Consider the following 17,256-nt stretch of genomic DNA (forward strand, 5'->3'; position numbering starts at 1 on the left):
TTTTACTGGTGCAATATTGCACCAGTAAAGGCTTTTTACCGGTGCAGTTTTGTGCCAGTAAAGATCATGTTGTTTTGGGACAAGGGTTTTACTGGTGCAGTATTGCACCAGCAAACATTTTTTACTGGCGCGGAACTATGCTGGTAAAAGATATTTCAATTTTGTGAAATATCTTTACTGGCGTACAACTGCACCAGTATTAATTTTTTGCTGGTGCAAGAAGTGCACCAGTGAAAACCACATTTGATGGCAGTCTAAAGTTGGGCCAATAAATGCATCAACAGCGGTACTTTTGCTGGCGCATTCTTGCGCCAGGAAAGGTTTTCACTGGTGCTATTTGTGCGCCAGTTAAAACTGTTTTTCTTGTAGTTTCCTGGCTCTTTTCTGCTTACTTTCGAACCTCTTTCTTTGGGATGTAGTTTTTCTCCTTTGACTCTAAAGATGGAGCCTTCATAATGAACATCCTACTTCCCTTTCATTCTGGCCTTTTCCAAATGTTTGTGCTCTCTCTTGAAAATTTTCACTGGACTTCGAATTTGGATTTTCCCTTTCTTAGGAATTTTCACTCTTTCTTCTTCTTTCCTGGATGAAGATTTCTCATATACTTCGAACACCAATACGAACTGTTCAGCGAAACATGTGTGTTAGAAATATACGAAAAGAATTAAACAATTAAAGAATGTCACGTTACGAAAAATTCTTACAGAATTACAACGATTTCTGAGCAGCAAACATCTCTTATCCCTGCACGGTATTTTTATTTACGAAGGGCAAACATTACAAGCCCTTGTTGACCGCATAAATCGCAAATCTATTATTGCGATTTTCATTTACGGAGGGTGAGCAATACAACGATTTCTGAACAACAAGCATCTCTTATCGTTGTGGACTATTTCCATTTACGAAGGGCGAACATTAGAAGCCCTTATTCACCGCATACATCACAAATCTATTTTTGGGATTTTCATTCACTGAGGGTGAGCTATATAACGATTTCTGAGCAGCAAATATCTCTTATCGATGTGCAACATTTTTATTTACGAAGGGCAAATATTACAAGCCCTTGTTGACCGCATAGATAGCAAATCTATTTTTGCGATTTTCATTCACGGAGGGTAAGCAATACAACGATTTCTGAAGAGCAAACAACTCTTATCGTTGTTGACTTTTATCATTTAAGAAGGGCGAACATGATAAGCCTTTGTTGATTGCATACATCGCAAATCTATTTTGCGATTTTCATTCACTGAGGGTGAGCAATACAGCGATTTCTGAACAATAAACATTTCTTATCGTTGTTGACTTTTATCATTTATGAAAGTCGAACATTACAAGCCTTTGTTGACCGTATAAATCGCAAATCTATTTTGCGATTTTCATTCACGGAGGGTGAGCAACACAGTGATTTCTGAACAACAAACATTTCTTATCGCTGTTGACTTTTATCATTTACGAAGGGCGAACATTACTAGTCTTTGTTGACCGCATACATCGCAAATCTATTTGGCGATTTTCATTCACGGAGGGTGAGCAATACAACGATTTCTGAACAACAAATATCTCTTATCGTTGTTGACTTTTATCATTTACGAAGGTCGAACATTACAAGCCTTTGTTGACCGCATAAATCACAAATCTATTTTGTGATTTTCATTCACAGAGGGTAAGCAATACAACGATTTCTGAACAACAAACATTTCTTATCGTTGTTGACTTTTATCATTTACGAAGGTCGAACATTACAAGCCTTTGTTGACCGCATATATCGCAAATCTATTTTTGCGATTTTCAATCACAGAGGTTGAACACTACAACGATTTCTGAACAACATTTTTTATCGCTTAAAATATTTTTATTTACGAACGGCGAACATTACAAGCATTTGTTTACCGCACACATCGCTAATCCATACTGCGATTTTAATTTACGTAGGTTAAGCATTACTATAATTTACGAACGTGTTTAGTAAAATTAAAATTTTATTTCAACCGAGAGAGATTTACATAATTTGTATACAGTCTTACAAAATTTGCATACAAAAATTGGTGTATATAGGCTACAAAATCTGTTAGAAATCTATGTACATCATATTAATCCTGGATGGATCGTGTCGTTCATTTTCTTGTAATCTATGGATCACGTGTTACAATGATCTGTTCAGCGGAACATGTGTGTTAGAAGTAATAAAAAAGAATTAAACAATTATAGAATGTCACGTTACGAAAAATACTTATAGAATTACAACAAATATTTATCAGGATAAAAAGAATAGCTATAGTTTATTCAGTGGCACTTGACGACTTAGATGGAATATGACAGACAAATCGTCTCTTTCTTTTTCTTGGTGAACTGTCTATCCTCGGTGGCTTCTTGGTTCCCTCGATCTTATTATAAACACTAGTCATCATCTCTACCAGTGACTGTAATTGTCTCTCCATATTGCTTACATCCTTCCGTAAGTCCTTATTCTCCCTCTCCAACAGCTCGAACCTGTTACTGAGGGAATCGTTGTTGTAGCCGGAGGGAGACGATGGACGGGTTGTAGATGCTGGGGATGCGACATGAAGGGGGACAATTGGGAGACATGGGTTCCCAATTTTCTCATTCTTCAGATTTCGCCGCATGAGTTCTTAATATTTTTGGAAATAAAAGGGATCAAATTGTCGTTATTTATAATCATACGCTATGGCACGGACACCTCCTGTATTCCAAATATTCAATTGTTCCCTGTAGCGTTCGTGCCAATTCACGTTCTTGGCCCCACCACTATTCATCTTCCTTCTTACTTCCACAGGCTTCTTTGGGATAGACTGTCCCAAGCCTGATTGTAGGAGAACTCGACTACCATGCCGCAACTCGGCTTCATAATTGCTAAACAGTCAAATATCGCAGTCAGATAGTCTCGCAGCCTCGGCAACAAACTCTTGGTCCTCGTTCTCCCCATCTTCATACGGTTTCCACACAACCTGTACATTGGTAATTTTTTTTAATAACGAGTGCTAAATATATTACAACGACCGTTATTAAGAATGCACACAATTATTAATATTTACAGTACTAAAAGATAAATGTTAAGGCGACAAGGATTTGTACTAACGAAGACAAAATCCTGCAGCGATGATTACTTAAGAATGATAGACATTTCAACGATTTATACTACTGAATGATAAATGCTGAACCGATTGTAAACAATTTTAGACCATTTACCTCATTTAGTTGCAGTCCATCTAAAATGAACTTAGCATTATGCACTGCGATATTTATTCTAGTCCACCGATCGATCTTTGAAAAACCACAAATCGCAGGGCCACACTGAGGACGCAACGCGACAATATGTTCCTACGCCCAGGCCTACAAAAACAATATATTAGTAACACTACAACCTTCAACGAGCTTATTCTACAAGTACTAAATATATAATAAACAAATACCTGAACAAATGGCCAAAACCCCTCGACGGTTTTCGTACCTTTACTCACACGGTAAAGTTGACTGTACAAGTGTGCGAGCATAACATCACCCCATACATAGTTGTCAACTTCGTCTAAGTCTTCCAGGTACTGCAGTCACAAGTAACTTATTCTTGAACCAGAAGACTCGAAAAATAAAATAAGACCGAAAAAAAAAAAAAGCCGCGCAACTCTTGGTCAACTCTTTCAGATGCGCATGTAGCGGACCATCCTTCCCATTTATTATGGAAAGAAGATACTTTCATCGATGTGGAATTGCTTCCACCAGAAATACATTGACTCCAGTCGTCCATCGACATTCCTAGAAGGGTCGTGCACTTTTTCCTTGAGTTATAGTTTGAATCCCGTAATAGGACAGCATTGTCATGACACTTAAGGCCAGTGATCCGCACCACATCTTCTAGGGTCATAGTGATCTCAAAAGAATCAAACTGGAATGTGTTCGTGTGATGATTCCACTTATTTACTAGGTGGGTCATGGTGTTTCAACACGTTTCAAAATAATGTTGGTCCAGAAGGCCACCGAAGTGCATATTTCGTAATCGATTCTTCTGATATGCACTCAGCTGACCATACCACGACAGAACTACAGGCCACTGACACCGCCCTCCGAGTTTTTCACCTGGTGCTCTACTTCTCTTCTGACCTTCCTATAACACAAAATAGCATATTATTCGTACAAATTGTAAATTAGTCTCATTTGTATTTATAAATAATATTATATTAATCGCTATAAATAATATTTGTTGTACACACAATATCACATTAATCGCTATAATATTAATACCTATCACATTTATCGCTATACATTAATCGCTATCACAAAAATCGCTATACATAGTAATCGCTAACACATTAAATCGTGATAGACAGGACGAATTTACGTACCTTGGTCGCACTTTTCTTCTCTTCTACTCATCCCTCCAACCTATGCCTTTTTTGTTGCTCCACTAACTCTCACTGCTTTTCTACTACTACCGTCCCTCGCTCCATCACCTCTGTCGTCTGCTTTTCAATTTCTTCCTTCCTTTTCCTTTCCTTCTCTTCCTCATACTTTTTTCTTTCCCTTTCCTCCTCTTCCACCTCCTGCTTTCTCCTTTCTCTTTCCTTCTTTTCCTCGTCCTCCTTCATTTGCTTTTCCTTCTCTTCCTCAGCCTCCTTTTCCTTCATTCGCCTTTCCTTCTCTTCCTCAGATGCTTTTTCCTTTCCTTCTCTTCCTCCTTCTTCTTCAATTGCCTTTTCATCACCTCCTCCTTCTCCTTGTTCTTTTTTTGCCTCTCCCTCTCCTTCGCCTCTTTCATTTGCTTTATCCTCTTTCGCTGTGTTGCATGCTCCTTGATCATCTTTTGCCTTTTCCTCTCAAACCCCTCTTTATTCTTCAATTGCTTTTCCCTCTCCTCCTCCTCATTATTTTTTTGCATTTCCCTCTCCTCCGCCTTCTTTCTTTGCTTTTCATTCTCCTCCTTCTTCCTTTGGTTTTTCTTCTTTTCATCATCCTTCTTCTTCATCTTTAGTTCTTTCTCGTTCTACCTTTGATCTTCAGCCTCAATATTTGATGGATAATCTTTCGCATAATACAATTCCAACGCTTTGTCCATGTCTTTATCATTCTCAATCTTCATTATATTTTGGTACCTTTCAAAATGCTCAGATAGATAAGACTGGGGAACAACTTCTCTAATACTCATCCCATAGAACGTCGTGGTATTTCTTCTTTGACGAACTTCAGACATTGCTAACCTGCACAACACATTAATTTAACCGCATCATTATACGTTATACCCACCTCCCCAAGTATATAATAATACAAATTATCCCATTTGTTAAACGATCACTAGCATTACAAATCGTCGCAATATTTGGCTTCATGAGTAAACATCGTTGTAAGATTTAGCAAACTTAAGTACAAATTGAGGTATCTTCATAAATACACATCGCTATTGCTTTAAATGTATAAATCGTAGCGGATTCAAACTTACAAATCGTTGTATAAATCGCAACCTTCGTAAGTACATATCGTTGCAATGTTTGGCCTTCGTAAGAACCAATAGTGCTAACAGTTTTTCGATGCCCACAAGGTGGATATGTACAAATCGATTTGTTTTCGTATGATAAAAGGTGTTATTTAGCATGGAGACAGGCACCCAGTTGTAAGCTTTAGCATTCAGATTTATAAATCGATTCATTTGCATAACGAAACCTTACACGAAACTCACTGAAACGATAGGAGTTTTGGTAATCCGACAGTGGAGTAAGAAATACCTAGAAGGTAGACGCAACAGATGGTGGCAACAATGCTGCCACTGCGCATAAGACAACAGAAAAAAGCAAAGGATGCTCTGGCGGCAGAAGAAGAAAGCAAAGGATGCTCCAGCGGCAACAGAAGAAGGCAAAGGATGCTCCGGTCGACTTTGCTGCTTAGGGCGAAAATGGAATGTTTGGACTTTTTAAATCCTTAAGATAAACCTTCCTACACAAACTTTGCTGCAAATTTTGGCGCGTTCACGATGCGTCGTTTCACTTTTCTAGATGGAGGGCAGTTTTGTCCTTTTTACGAACCGACATTTCAGTTTTCTGAATGGAGGGCATTTTTGTCCATTCCATGAAGAGAATGGTGGTAAAGGGTACTTAAGTCTTTGCAACTACGACGCTATTTGATGCTGACACACATGAGGATACGAGCCACACGTGATATTATATGTGGCGCTCATTGGGATCCCTGAACACAAGATGTAGCTAACGACCGTCTTCGGGGGGGGGGGGCATATAACCTGCTTTCCCGAGAAAGGGTTTGCCGATGATATGGTGGGGGCGAGTAATATCACCCTGAGGCCTAGAGGAGACTTACTGTGCTTCTAAAAAAACAGGTTAGATTATATCTTGGAATCTAAGGGGCTTTGTGAAGCCAGCTGCTCACAGGGAACTTCAAAATTTTATGAGGTTGTTTTATCCTGAAGTTATGTTTATTATTGAGCCTATGATCTCTTTTCAGAGATTCCAAGCATTTAGGCATAGGTATCTTGGCTTCAATACTGTGCACGATGCGTTATTTGTTATGGATATGATGCATATTAGTTGTTTCTGGGACCCTATGAAGGTGGAGTGCAGTGATATTCATGAGAATGATGGCTTTATTTGGTGTTTGGTGGTTGAGAAGCTTAGTAATAAAAGATTCATGGTTGTAGACCTGTATTTTGGTAGCCACTACGGGCTTAGGGTCCTGGTGCTTTATTAGTTACCATGGAGTATTATGGATATCCTTAGGTGATTTTAGGAGATTTCAATTGTGTGCTAGACACCTCGGACAAAATCGGTCTAGCTCCTAATGTTCTTTGTTCCAAGGTTTTAAAACTCGCCGAGTCAACTCGGTGACTCGGCCCTCCAGCGAGTCAACCCGGCAAGCTAAACTCGGTCTGCGAAGACTCGGCTGTGACTCGGCCTGACTCGGGCGAGTTCTGGAATGTTTAAAATTTGATTTTTTGAGTATTTCAGAATAAAAAAAATTGTAATATTATTGAGAATATTGTTGTTACTTTCTTAATGTCTTCAATATGTAAAGAAGACAATATGTGACTATGATCTAAGGTAAATGTTATTGGATATGAATCTATTTCTAGAAGCATCAGGCAGGACAATCTTCAGATTCAACAACAGCTAATTAATATTTTATGATCAAGTAGATTGCTGCTTTTATTATGTTCTACACAATTATATTTTTTGCAGTTTCTTTGCATAAATGCATTTAATATTTTGCTTTAAACTTTACTAACATGACTATATAACAAGGAAGAATTTGGTTTTCTCCTCACACCCTTCCTCTTTGCCCCATCTTTATGAAGGCATAATAGACAAGAAACTGTAACAAAGTCATACATAACTTTGGCCTTAACATCCATAGAGTTCCAACATCTACTTGGTGCTTCTTTCTTGTCCTTTCAGACTTCATATTTTCTTTGTATCTCATATAGGCTATACCCCTTTAATCAGAACCAATTGTCCTCACCTTGCCTCATCACATCCAACAAAAATTTCTCTTTTCTTTATAGGCATGTGCATTTTTAATGCATAAAGGCATCTATGTAACTGGAATAAATTGTGCTCTTTCATTCCACATTTCCAACTTATTGCTCATTAATGAACAATTTATCCACATGCTACGATCTCCTTATTTCAGTTCAACCCAAGATTCTGCATGGAGCCAAAAAACATCTCTTGTTTACTGAAAAACATGGTTTGAGACAAATTATATATTGTTTTTCTTTTAAAATCAAAAGTTAACAAAACCCGGTCCGAGTCACCGAGTTGACCCGCCGAGTCACGAGTCAATAAAGAACGAGTCGAGTCCCGAGTCACTGGGTTTTAAAACCTTGCTTTGTTCTGCAGATTTCAATGAATTTATTTCAGCCTACTGCCTTTTTGAAATTGGTGATCCAGGAGCCAGGTTCACATGGTCCAATAATCAGAAAGAATGGTCCAACGTCCAATGCAGGCTGGATAGGTGTTTTGTCAATTACCAATGGTTCGACGATGTGGGTATGGGCAGCACATTGAAGGTCTTCCCTCAATCGGTGGCTGATCACTCTTGGCTTTTGTTTTATTCAGAGGAAGTTGTTGGGCAGCGTAAGAGACCTACTTTAAAATTTTTTGATAGGTGGTTGTCTGATCCAGATTGTTTAAAAATCATATCAGAGTGCAGGAACACACCACAGTTAGGATGTCCTATGATTTGCATCCTCAATAAATTAGAAGTGAGATCTAAACTGATTTTTTGGAAGAAGGCTAGAAGCGGCTATCTTGCAGGAAAGATTGCATCTCTTCGTAATCAACTATTGAAAGTGCAGAAAAGAAGGAACTGTGCAGCCCATGCTTATGTTAATATTGAGGCTAAATTTAATTTTAAGAAAGATCTAGAAAGGGCTCTCTCTCAAGGAATCACAATGGAAGCAAAAGTCTTGTGTTCCATGGCTCCGGGAGGGAGATAAGAACACCAAGTTCTTCATGGCATCAGTCAAAGGAAGAAAGCACTATAATAGTATCCATAAGCTCCTTATTGATGGGTCCCATACTGTGGAGGATGAGGACAGGCTTGACTCCTTCCAAAGTTGCGACGAACCGTGTGTCTCCCATGAGGAGAATCAATCTTTACTTGCTTCAGTAAGTGACAATGAGATTAAAAGAGAGGTTTTTCAAGTGAAGGGTGACAAGGCAGTAGGTCTAGATGGATATTTTGGTTTGAGACATCATTGCTGCAAGGAAAGAATTTTTTATCAAAGGTAAGATTGCTAAAAACTTGAACTCTACTTTTATTTCGCTTATTCTGAAATCTTATAGTGTGGATCAGCTGAGGGATTTTAGATCTCCTTGTAATTTTCTTTACAAGATTATTTCCAAAGTAATGGTCAATACGATGAGAGATATCCTTACAAGGGTGATTTTGAAGAACCAAGGAGCTTTTTTAAAGGGTAAAGACATTCGAGAAAGTATGTTATTTTACCATGAGTTGATTGATTCTTTTGATAAGAAAAAAATTCCAACTTTATGTTTGAAATTATACATTCTTGGAGAGTTCACTCACTCAGTTGGAGTTCCATCCATCATAGGTTGAAAAGAATTATGCTTTGTGTCTCTATGGCTTCATTCCAAGTTGTGGTGAATGGCAGTTCGGGTAAGAAGTTTTAGAGCTCGCGTGGTTTGAGGCAAGGTGACCCTTTATCCCCTTGTTTCTTATTATGATGGAGAGGCTTTCTAGGAGGCTGAAATTATGTGAACTCAATAATCAGCTCGAGGTTGTCCAAGTCTCCTACCTTTAGTTGTCAAAGCCAGTGCCCAGTCGTCCTAGGCACAGCCCCACTGCCTGGGCAACCAGGTCTGGGCGGTGGGGCTCTATATTGGCGCCTAGGTTGTCAATGCCTAGGCCTTTTTTTAAAGCCTAGTTTTTTTTTTTAAGACGTCATATGTTTTCTTCTTTCAAGAAGAAGAAAGAGAAGACAATATTCATGTTTTTTATTATGTTTTTTTGTTTCTTTATTTTAGGTATTGCCTAGGCCTTTTTAGGGGCTCACCACCTAGGCTCTGCCGCCTATGACAACTAAGCCCCTACCTTTATCAGAATATTTCACATTTATTTTTCACGGAGGTGTTTTTTTGTAATCCATTGGAGGATCGGGTAAGCAATGTGAATGATATTTTCTTGGAGTTTGAATATGCTGTTGTCATGAAAATCAACAATGCCCTTTAATGTGAATCAGGAAGTGGCTGATCGAGTCTCTAATCTGGCCAGTTGGCAGTTAAGTAATCTTTCGCTGAAATACGTGTGGTTACCTATTTGTCTTGGTAAGCTGAATACATCTCCACGTGAAAATTCACCAGCGCTTCGAAGTCTGGAAGGCCAAGCTTTTATCCTTTGCAGGGAGACTGTTGCTCATTCAAAATACATTAACTTGTATCACAGTTTTTTGGATCTTGTCATTCACAGTCCCTAAGAAGGTAGTGGTGCAGCTGGAAACTATGTTCAGAAATTTTTTATGGCAGAATTTGGACTTTGGGAGGGAACCTCACTTGGTGGCTTGTGAGGTCCTCTGTAAACCCAAACGTGAGGGTGGTGTGGGTCTTCGTACGATTGAGTTGAATATCGCTTACCTGGCCAAGCTCGCAATTGATGTGTACTTTGGGGATTCAAATTGGGTTGTCTTTATGCGATGCAAATATCTTTGCAATAGGAGAATTTGGAGAGCTAACGAGGATGTTAGTTCGGGAGCTTGGAAGGGCATCTTATGGGGCTGGAAGCAGGTTGAACCACTTATGTCTTGCATGGTGACAGATGGGACTGTCCCTAGGTTTTGGACAGACCCATGGTTGGGTCCTCCGCTCATCTCTCTTCTCCCGGAGAGGGAAAGACGTAGATTGGTAAATATGAAAAAGAAATATGCATCAACGATGGGAAGGTGATGTGTGATGAACGTCATGCCCCTTTTCCTGGCCTTGAAAGTTTGTGGCCTGATATGGTTTTTTTCAGCTTTCTTAGGGCCTTGATAAGCTTTGGTGGAGAGGTTCTACATGTGCAGTTGAGCTTAACATGAGAGACATTTGGGATGTCATTCGGAAAGATGCTCGCTGTATGATTGGTATAGGTATGTTTGGCCTAAGAAAGTTCCTCCTATACATATTTGGCTAGTCATGGCAGACTCCTCACCCTAAAAAGGTTGAGGGGGTTAGGGGTAGCACTGCTTAATGGATGCCCCCTTTGCTTCAAGCATGAAGAAACACAATCTCATTTGCTCTTCACGTGTCCTACTATTCAGTTGATTTGGAAATCTGTTTGCAACAAGTTTGGAAAGAAGTGAGTGCCTCACGCTGATTTCATTTCAGAGTTGAGATGATGGATGGCATTCAGTCCTCATCCCCTGTGGCTGAAGTCTTGTTGGGACATCACGTTCCATATTATTTATTGGAACATTTGAAAATTGAGAAACGTTTCTTATCACGATGGGGTGTTACTTGGCAGATCTGTTATTGTTGATATTGTTTGGGCTTCTTGTTCGGAACACTTCGCTGTGTTAGATTGGCCAGTGTCTCAGCAAAATATTATTTTACTGTTTGTCAAAAGTGGGTTGATAGCTGATAACTTCTGGTTGGCGCATTCCTCAATATTAGCTATAAGATTTGCATCCTGGACCTTCAGAGGATATGACCTAGTCTCCTTTTATGTTTATTCCCAATATGACCTAGTCTCCTTTTATGTTTATTCCCATGACATATTTTTATTCATAGGGGGTATGGTAATTCATCTTTCGTTGAAGGTGAGTGATTGTCTATGTTATTAGATATTCAACAGGGTTCACGTGTGCTTGATCTCTAATAATCAGAGCTAGTGCAGATCGATCAGGGTTGCTGGACATCGGACATCCTCGTTGGCTCGTGCCTTATCTAGTGTCTTTGTCATTGATGATGTTTTGCATAACATTTCTTGCTTTGTAATTGTAATAATCTGTTATGCAAGGATAAGCCATCGGATTGGCTACACCAAGTGAGTGATCATTTGTAATTTTTCATTCTTTTCCCCAGCGTCCTTCCAAAAAAACCCACTAGTTTGGTTTATCATAAATTCATGCCGTGCTTCATTTGTTGCATCCTATTAAAATTTAAAAATTTTCATGTTGCTTCTAATTCATGCACTGTATCCATTAATACAAGAATATATTTTGGAATTATATTATTTAAAATTGTTTTTCATGTAGTGATTATTGTTTGTGGTGCATCTTTAAAGCATCAAAATAATGAATAGTAACGTGATATACCTTCACCTTAGATGTGCTTGTGATAAAGGGTTTTATAAAATTCTTACATCAAATATGAAGAAAAAAAAATCTATGTGTTTAAATCATGTAGAATAATTATTTTTTATATATTACTAATAAAGATGTTATAACATCTATGTCAATGTTATTCATGTAGGGTGCGAAAGATTACAGTTATTCACTTCAAAGGAATGGTCTTTAGGATCGTTCACATGAACCTGATCCTAATGAACCCCGACACCCACCCTTACATCGCATTCCCGACCCACGCTCTTCGTTTCCCTCTGGTCCAAACCCTCCCCCGTTTTCTCTGGGCAAACCCTCTTTCTCATCTGGTTCTCTTTATGCACACCCTCATTTCCTTCGTTCCCTGTTTGCACAAACGCATATCTGTCCTTTCAGTTGTTCACCTCTACTACCGAGATGCCAAACCAGTCTGCAATGGACGAAGAAGTGCACAGAGAACACCGATAAAAAAACCCTCATTATCGTTCTCATTTTGTTCCTCATTGTCGTCTACAATAAGGCCCTCATTCTCTTCCTTATCTGTGCGTTCGAGGCAGGCAAACAGAGAAGTGAAGGAACGATAAAGGTTGCCTAGTTTGCAAAACTCATTCCCAATCTCATATGGCACAACTTCCAATCTTGTTTGCTTTTCTGCAAGAAACGATCGAGAGTTCAAAGAAGAAAGTATCTATGAGTGAAGGCTAGTCTTTGAGCAAGGGAATCTCGTAGATCAAAGATTGATTCTGCTTTCTATATCTTCGGTGAGTCGTGATCAACAACTTTTATTTATTTTTAACTCTTTTCTTGTTCTTTTTTTTATGTTTCTCATTTTTTCATTTCATTTGATGAGATAAAGTCAAATAACAATTATTATTTTCCATTTATTTTGCATTTACTGTATAAAATTGTGCTTTTCTTTCTATATGATTGGTTATCTTTCCCTACTGAGTTCTAATTTCTGTTTTGAATGCATCGGTTGTTAGTTTCTTTTTCTTCTATAGTTATTCTCCAAGTCTATTAAAATATAATCAGTTTGAGAAATCAGGTCTTTTTGATGATTTTTGTGCCATGTCGGAGGTTTTCCGTGGGATCGGTGATTTTGTGCCTTAGTTGCGGTGGGAAGTCAACATTGTATCTGGAGTGATCAACATTGAATTTGGTGAAAGAAGTGTTAGTGTAAGCAGATAGCCTTGGGAATAGAGCGACTGGATTTTGGTTTATTCTTCTTGCAAAATGTTCTCTTTCCAGTGAGATCTCTAGCAAAATGAGGGAGGGGTGAACCAGGAGGATGCAATGGTGCATGCCTTTCTTTTTAATCTTTAATTGACTATTTTTTCATAGTTTGTGAATTCCTTATAGTTTCTTGATAGGTTTACACGATTTCTCATCTTTTTGTAGTCATCACTATTTTCACACTTTATCCTTTTTCTCTTTTATTTGTACCTTCTCATTCCCTTAACAGCCCCATCAACACGTTTGTTGAGTCTTCGTATGTTGTGGTTGCCTCTGCTGATGGCGGTTTGGCGGTTCTGGTGGTTTTTCTGTTGGATCTTCTGCTTCTTGGACTGCGCTCCATGTGCTTTACCACTGGTAGATGGATGCTTTCGAGTTCCACCATTGCCACTGTCACCTGGCTTCTTGGACTGACCTCCCTTGAACAACTCCCATTCTTCGTTCAGGACTGAAGCCGACTCAATCACATCGCTGAAAGTAGTAGGATGGTTGGTCATCACACGAACCTACAACCTATCCTTGAGTCTTTGCACGTACTTCGATGTCCTCACTTTGTCATCAACAAGTAGGTTGGGACAGTAACACTCAAGACTCCAAAACTTTGGTGGTGTAGTCCACCAAACTCATGTTCCTTTGAGTCAACTTGATGAACTGTTGCATCTTTTTCCTAGCGAACGAGAGAAAATAAGTCTTAAAAACGCTTCTTGAAAAGCTTTTCAGGATATGGAATTCACCCCAGCGAACTTAACTTTTTAGATTGTGTCCCACCACTTCTTGGCATCATCCTTCAGATAGTAGGTGCAAAAGTCAGTTTGTCTCTTTTTTGGCATAGGTAACACGCAAAAAATACGCTCTATCTCTTTGGCCCAGCTCTTGGCAGCTTCAGGGTCAGCCTTCCTAGAAAAAGTCAGCAGATCCATCTTCAGAAACTTCTCATATGTCACCACACCAGGGTTAGTGTTCACGACTGGTGCGGGCTGATCAGTCTAGGCTTGTTGTGGGTGGTGATTGTCTCGGTCAGACTGTTGAGGGCATTCATCAAGAAATCTCTTTGTTCTTGCTAGTTTTCTAGAACATTTGCTTTTGCACGAGTATACATCTAAAAATTAACCCAAACCAAGACTATGCTCATTGATCAAACCTAAATCTACCTTGTAATATCGTGTGTGTTTATACTATGTTAAGTTCTGAGATTTCAGAAAATTTGGCTAAGTGTTATAAAAAATCGATAAATGCTCGATATGAGGTGGCATCAAATGAATCTGGGTCTGGCCCAAGTCTCATTGATGAGACCTAAACAAGCCAAACAAGATATGATAAAACTTTTATTTTTTATCTTTAAAATCAAGCAAAATTTGGGTTAAATTCAAGCAAAATTTGGAGGTGAAATTCAAGTTACGATGGGGTCGGGTAGCCCTAGCTAGTAGGAGGCACTGGCAGAGAGTGAGCTCGACTGATAGGGTGGTGGTTGTCGACGAATGTGGCCGGTGAACGGTGGTGGTGGTGGTGGTCCAACCATGAGAAAGAGAAAAACAAAGAGATAATAGAGAGATCTAAATGAGGGAGATGTAAGTAGGAGAGAGAGGGGGTGGTAAGAGAGAGAGGTAGTCTAGTGAGAAGAGAGAGAGGAAAGAGGAGGAGAGAGAGAAAGATGCATGTAAGGGGGAAAGAGGAGACAGAGGGGGTTGCCATATGTTAGCTCCCCATGGGGCTATGGGTCCCCTCCTTGGGAAAAGACCACCCTGCCCCTTTGTTCTTCTCTAATTCCCACTTTCTTCTATTTCTTTTCCCATTTACCTTTTTTTCTTCATTTTCTTTCGTAAATGCCCTTTTTGGACCTAGGTTTATTGGATTTCGATCCAACTCACACACGTATCTAACCTGCTTATAGTTAAACTAGTTTTCTGGAGTCCTGCTCGATCCAAATTCAGTTTGAATCGATACTCTGAAGTCTTGGTGGTTCTAATCCTTGTATAAACCAAAATTTATGGGTTTGGATTGCTCTTGGATCTAAACTTACAAAATTTTATATAAATATGCCCAAAAAATTTTACATTAAAAATTACGATTATTACATATGTCACCCTCATACAACCTACTATTAAGGGGGCCTTAGATTTATGACCTCAAAGTTGTCCAATCCACATTTCACTAATGTATCAAAATACCATGGCAAGAACATATTATGGTGGTAGCCCTACCATTAGGATGGTACAACCCATGTTGTCTTGACCCATGGGGCAAAGTGACATGTCAACGGTTTGGTCAAAAGAAAAAATGATCCCCTCATCAAGCTCAGTCATGAGTGTAACATCATCCAGTTTGGGCCAAGAGTCAGTTATAGACATCACCAAAAGGCCCAAGTTCTTCAGGCTGGATAGATTATTCTCACCTCAAGTGTTGCCTCAAATATCAACAAGTTTTAAAGTATATTATTAGAAGAAAATTTGCCTTATACTTGAGTCATGAGCCTTTTAAGGGATTCAAAAAAAAACCAACAAGGGATAAGAGTGTAACGCTCGATAGATTTCAATCCAAAAATATCAGCGAATTTTTTTTTAACATATTGTTGATTCTCTTTTTCTTTTCTAAAATTTAATAATGCAATGGTCTCATCAACAGAACTGTGCTATATACTATACAACCTGCCTAAACGCAAGTGCGAGCGTATCTTAGCCTCTTAATACCAGATTCAGTATGAAACCATCGTTAACAAATCTAATTGAACCATTACATAGAAGAAATTATTAATCTAAATCTTTTATTATTGGCATTGTCCTAACCGAAATAAGCTACAAGGAGTCAGCATGTGCATGCACCGGCGTTTAATAACTCCTAAAGTGTTCAAATGCCAAAAATCCTTAAGTTATTACTTATGTGAGTAAACACAATGAAAATTATTGATTTTAAAAATCAATTTAATAAACTGGATTTTTGGTTAAATCTCTCCGACACATTACATTTTAAAAAGGAACATTATCAATTCATACCAATTAGAGAAATTAACTAAATATGAAATAACCTTATTTAAATGTCAACCCACTAAAGTAATTGTTCAAATGTAAATGGTTAAATAGTCAATGATTATAGAATTCAAAGGAAACAAAGTAGCCCTTGGGATCATCAAAATCATCAGCCATCACAACTCCCTCCAGCATCCTGTATTCGCTCTACATATCATATATTTCTTAAAAAATATTTTATTTTGAAAGCATGAGACTTTGAAAACTCTCAGTAAAATTCACACAGCTAATGCAAGATACAGTATATAAAGCTTGCATAATATGCATCAATAACTAAAAAACGACATCAACTATCTAATAGGCAGAATAAACAACTTCACAAGATATTCATGCATCCAAGATTCAAGAAAAACACATACAAGTATGATATAACAATTTCATGCATCTATAACTTTATTCCAAGTGAAATCAAGACATTTATTAATATGCATGAATCCACATAATCACATGATTATAAACAAAAGTACAATAAAGTAAAATGAGCAAGTATTTTATGTCTCACCTGATTATCAAGGCCTACCTGGGTATAACCTAAGACCAACACAAAACAGACTAGACGACCTAGGTGTTTATTATGCTATGTATTTTACTTTTTTCGAGTAGCTATTGAGTCGTATACCTCAAAGTGGAATCAGAGGTTGTGAGAAGTAATGGCATGCTCTGAGAGGAGCGTGAAATCCATCATAACGATGATCATGATCATTCACTTCTTCTGAAGTACTTTATGGACATGCTCGCCTAGGATATAAGAAGTCTTGGTCTACCCTAAATTTTCTTGACTGGGGCATTGCCCCTCGCAGTATAAAAAGAACAAGGCCTAGAGAGTTCATATTACCTACCCTCTATAAGGTAGATCAAACCAGTCTTTCTGATTAAGCATACCTTGGTAAAGGCATACCCTAAAATATATCGCAGGGTTATCTTTATCAATTAGGCCATAGGTAAATACAACTACCATTTAAGCTAGTGCATTGTCATCTCATTGTTCCATCTTCAGAACCATAATTTATTATTTTATCAAGCACTTTAAGTGTCCATGCAACTCTATAGGATTTTTATTATCGTGCATAACATGTATTCTCATAATAAGAAATCATGTCAACATGCTATTTAACAATTTATTCATACAATGTCACAATATTTCTAATATTCAGAAATAAGCATGCAATAATATCACATATATGAATCATTCTCAAACTGCACATATGGGCAATATGCAATAAAATC

General features: G+C 38.3%; 1 protein-coding gene across 1 annotated transcript in view; it reads left to right on the forward strand.

Annotated features, from left to right (window-relative positions):
• The window catches only part of ELF8 (binding protein), a 153,145-nt gene that overhangs the window by 2,522 nt on the left and 133,367 nt on the right, over window positions 1–17,256 (forward strand). The gene's annotated exons all lie outside the window — the stretch shown is intronic.

This window comes from Nuphar pumila, chromosome 4 (genome assembly GCF_984573655.1).
Source record: "Nuphar pumila chromosome 4, dmNupPumi1.hap1.1, whole genome shotgun sequence".
NCBI classification, from domain to species: Eukaryota; Viridiplantae; Streptophyta; class Magnoliopsida; order Nymphaeales; family Nymphaeaceae; genus Nuphar; species Nuphar pumila.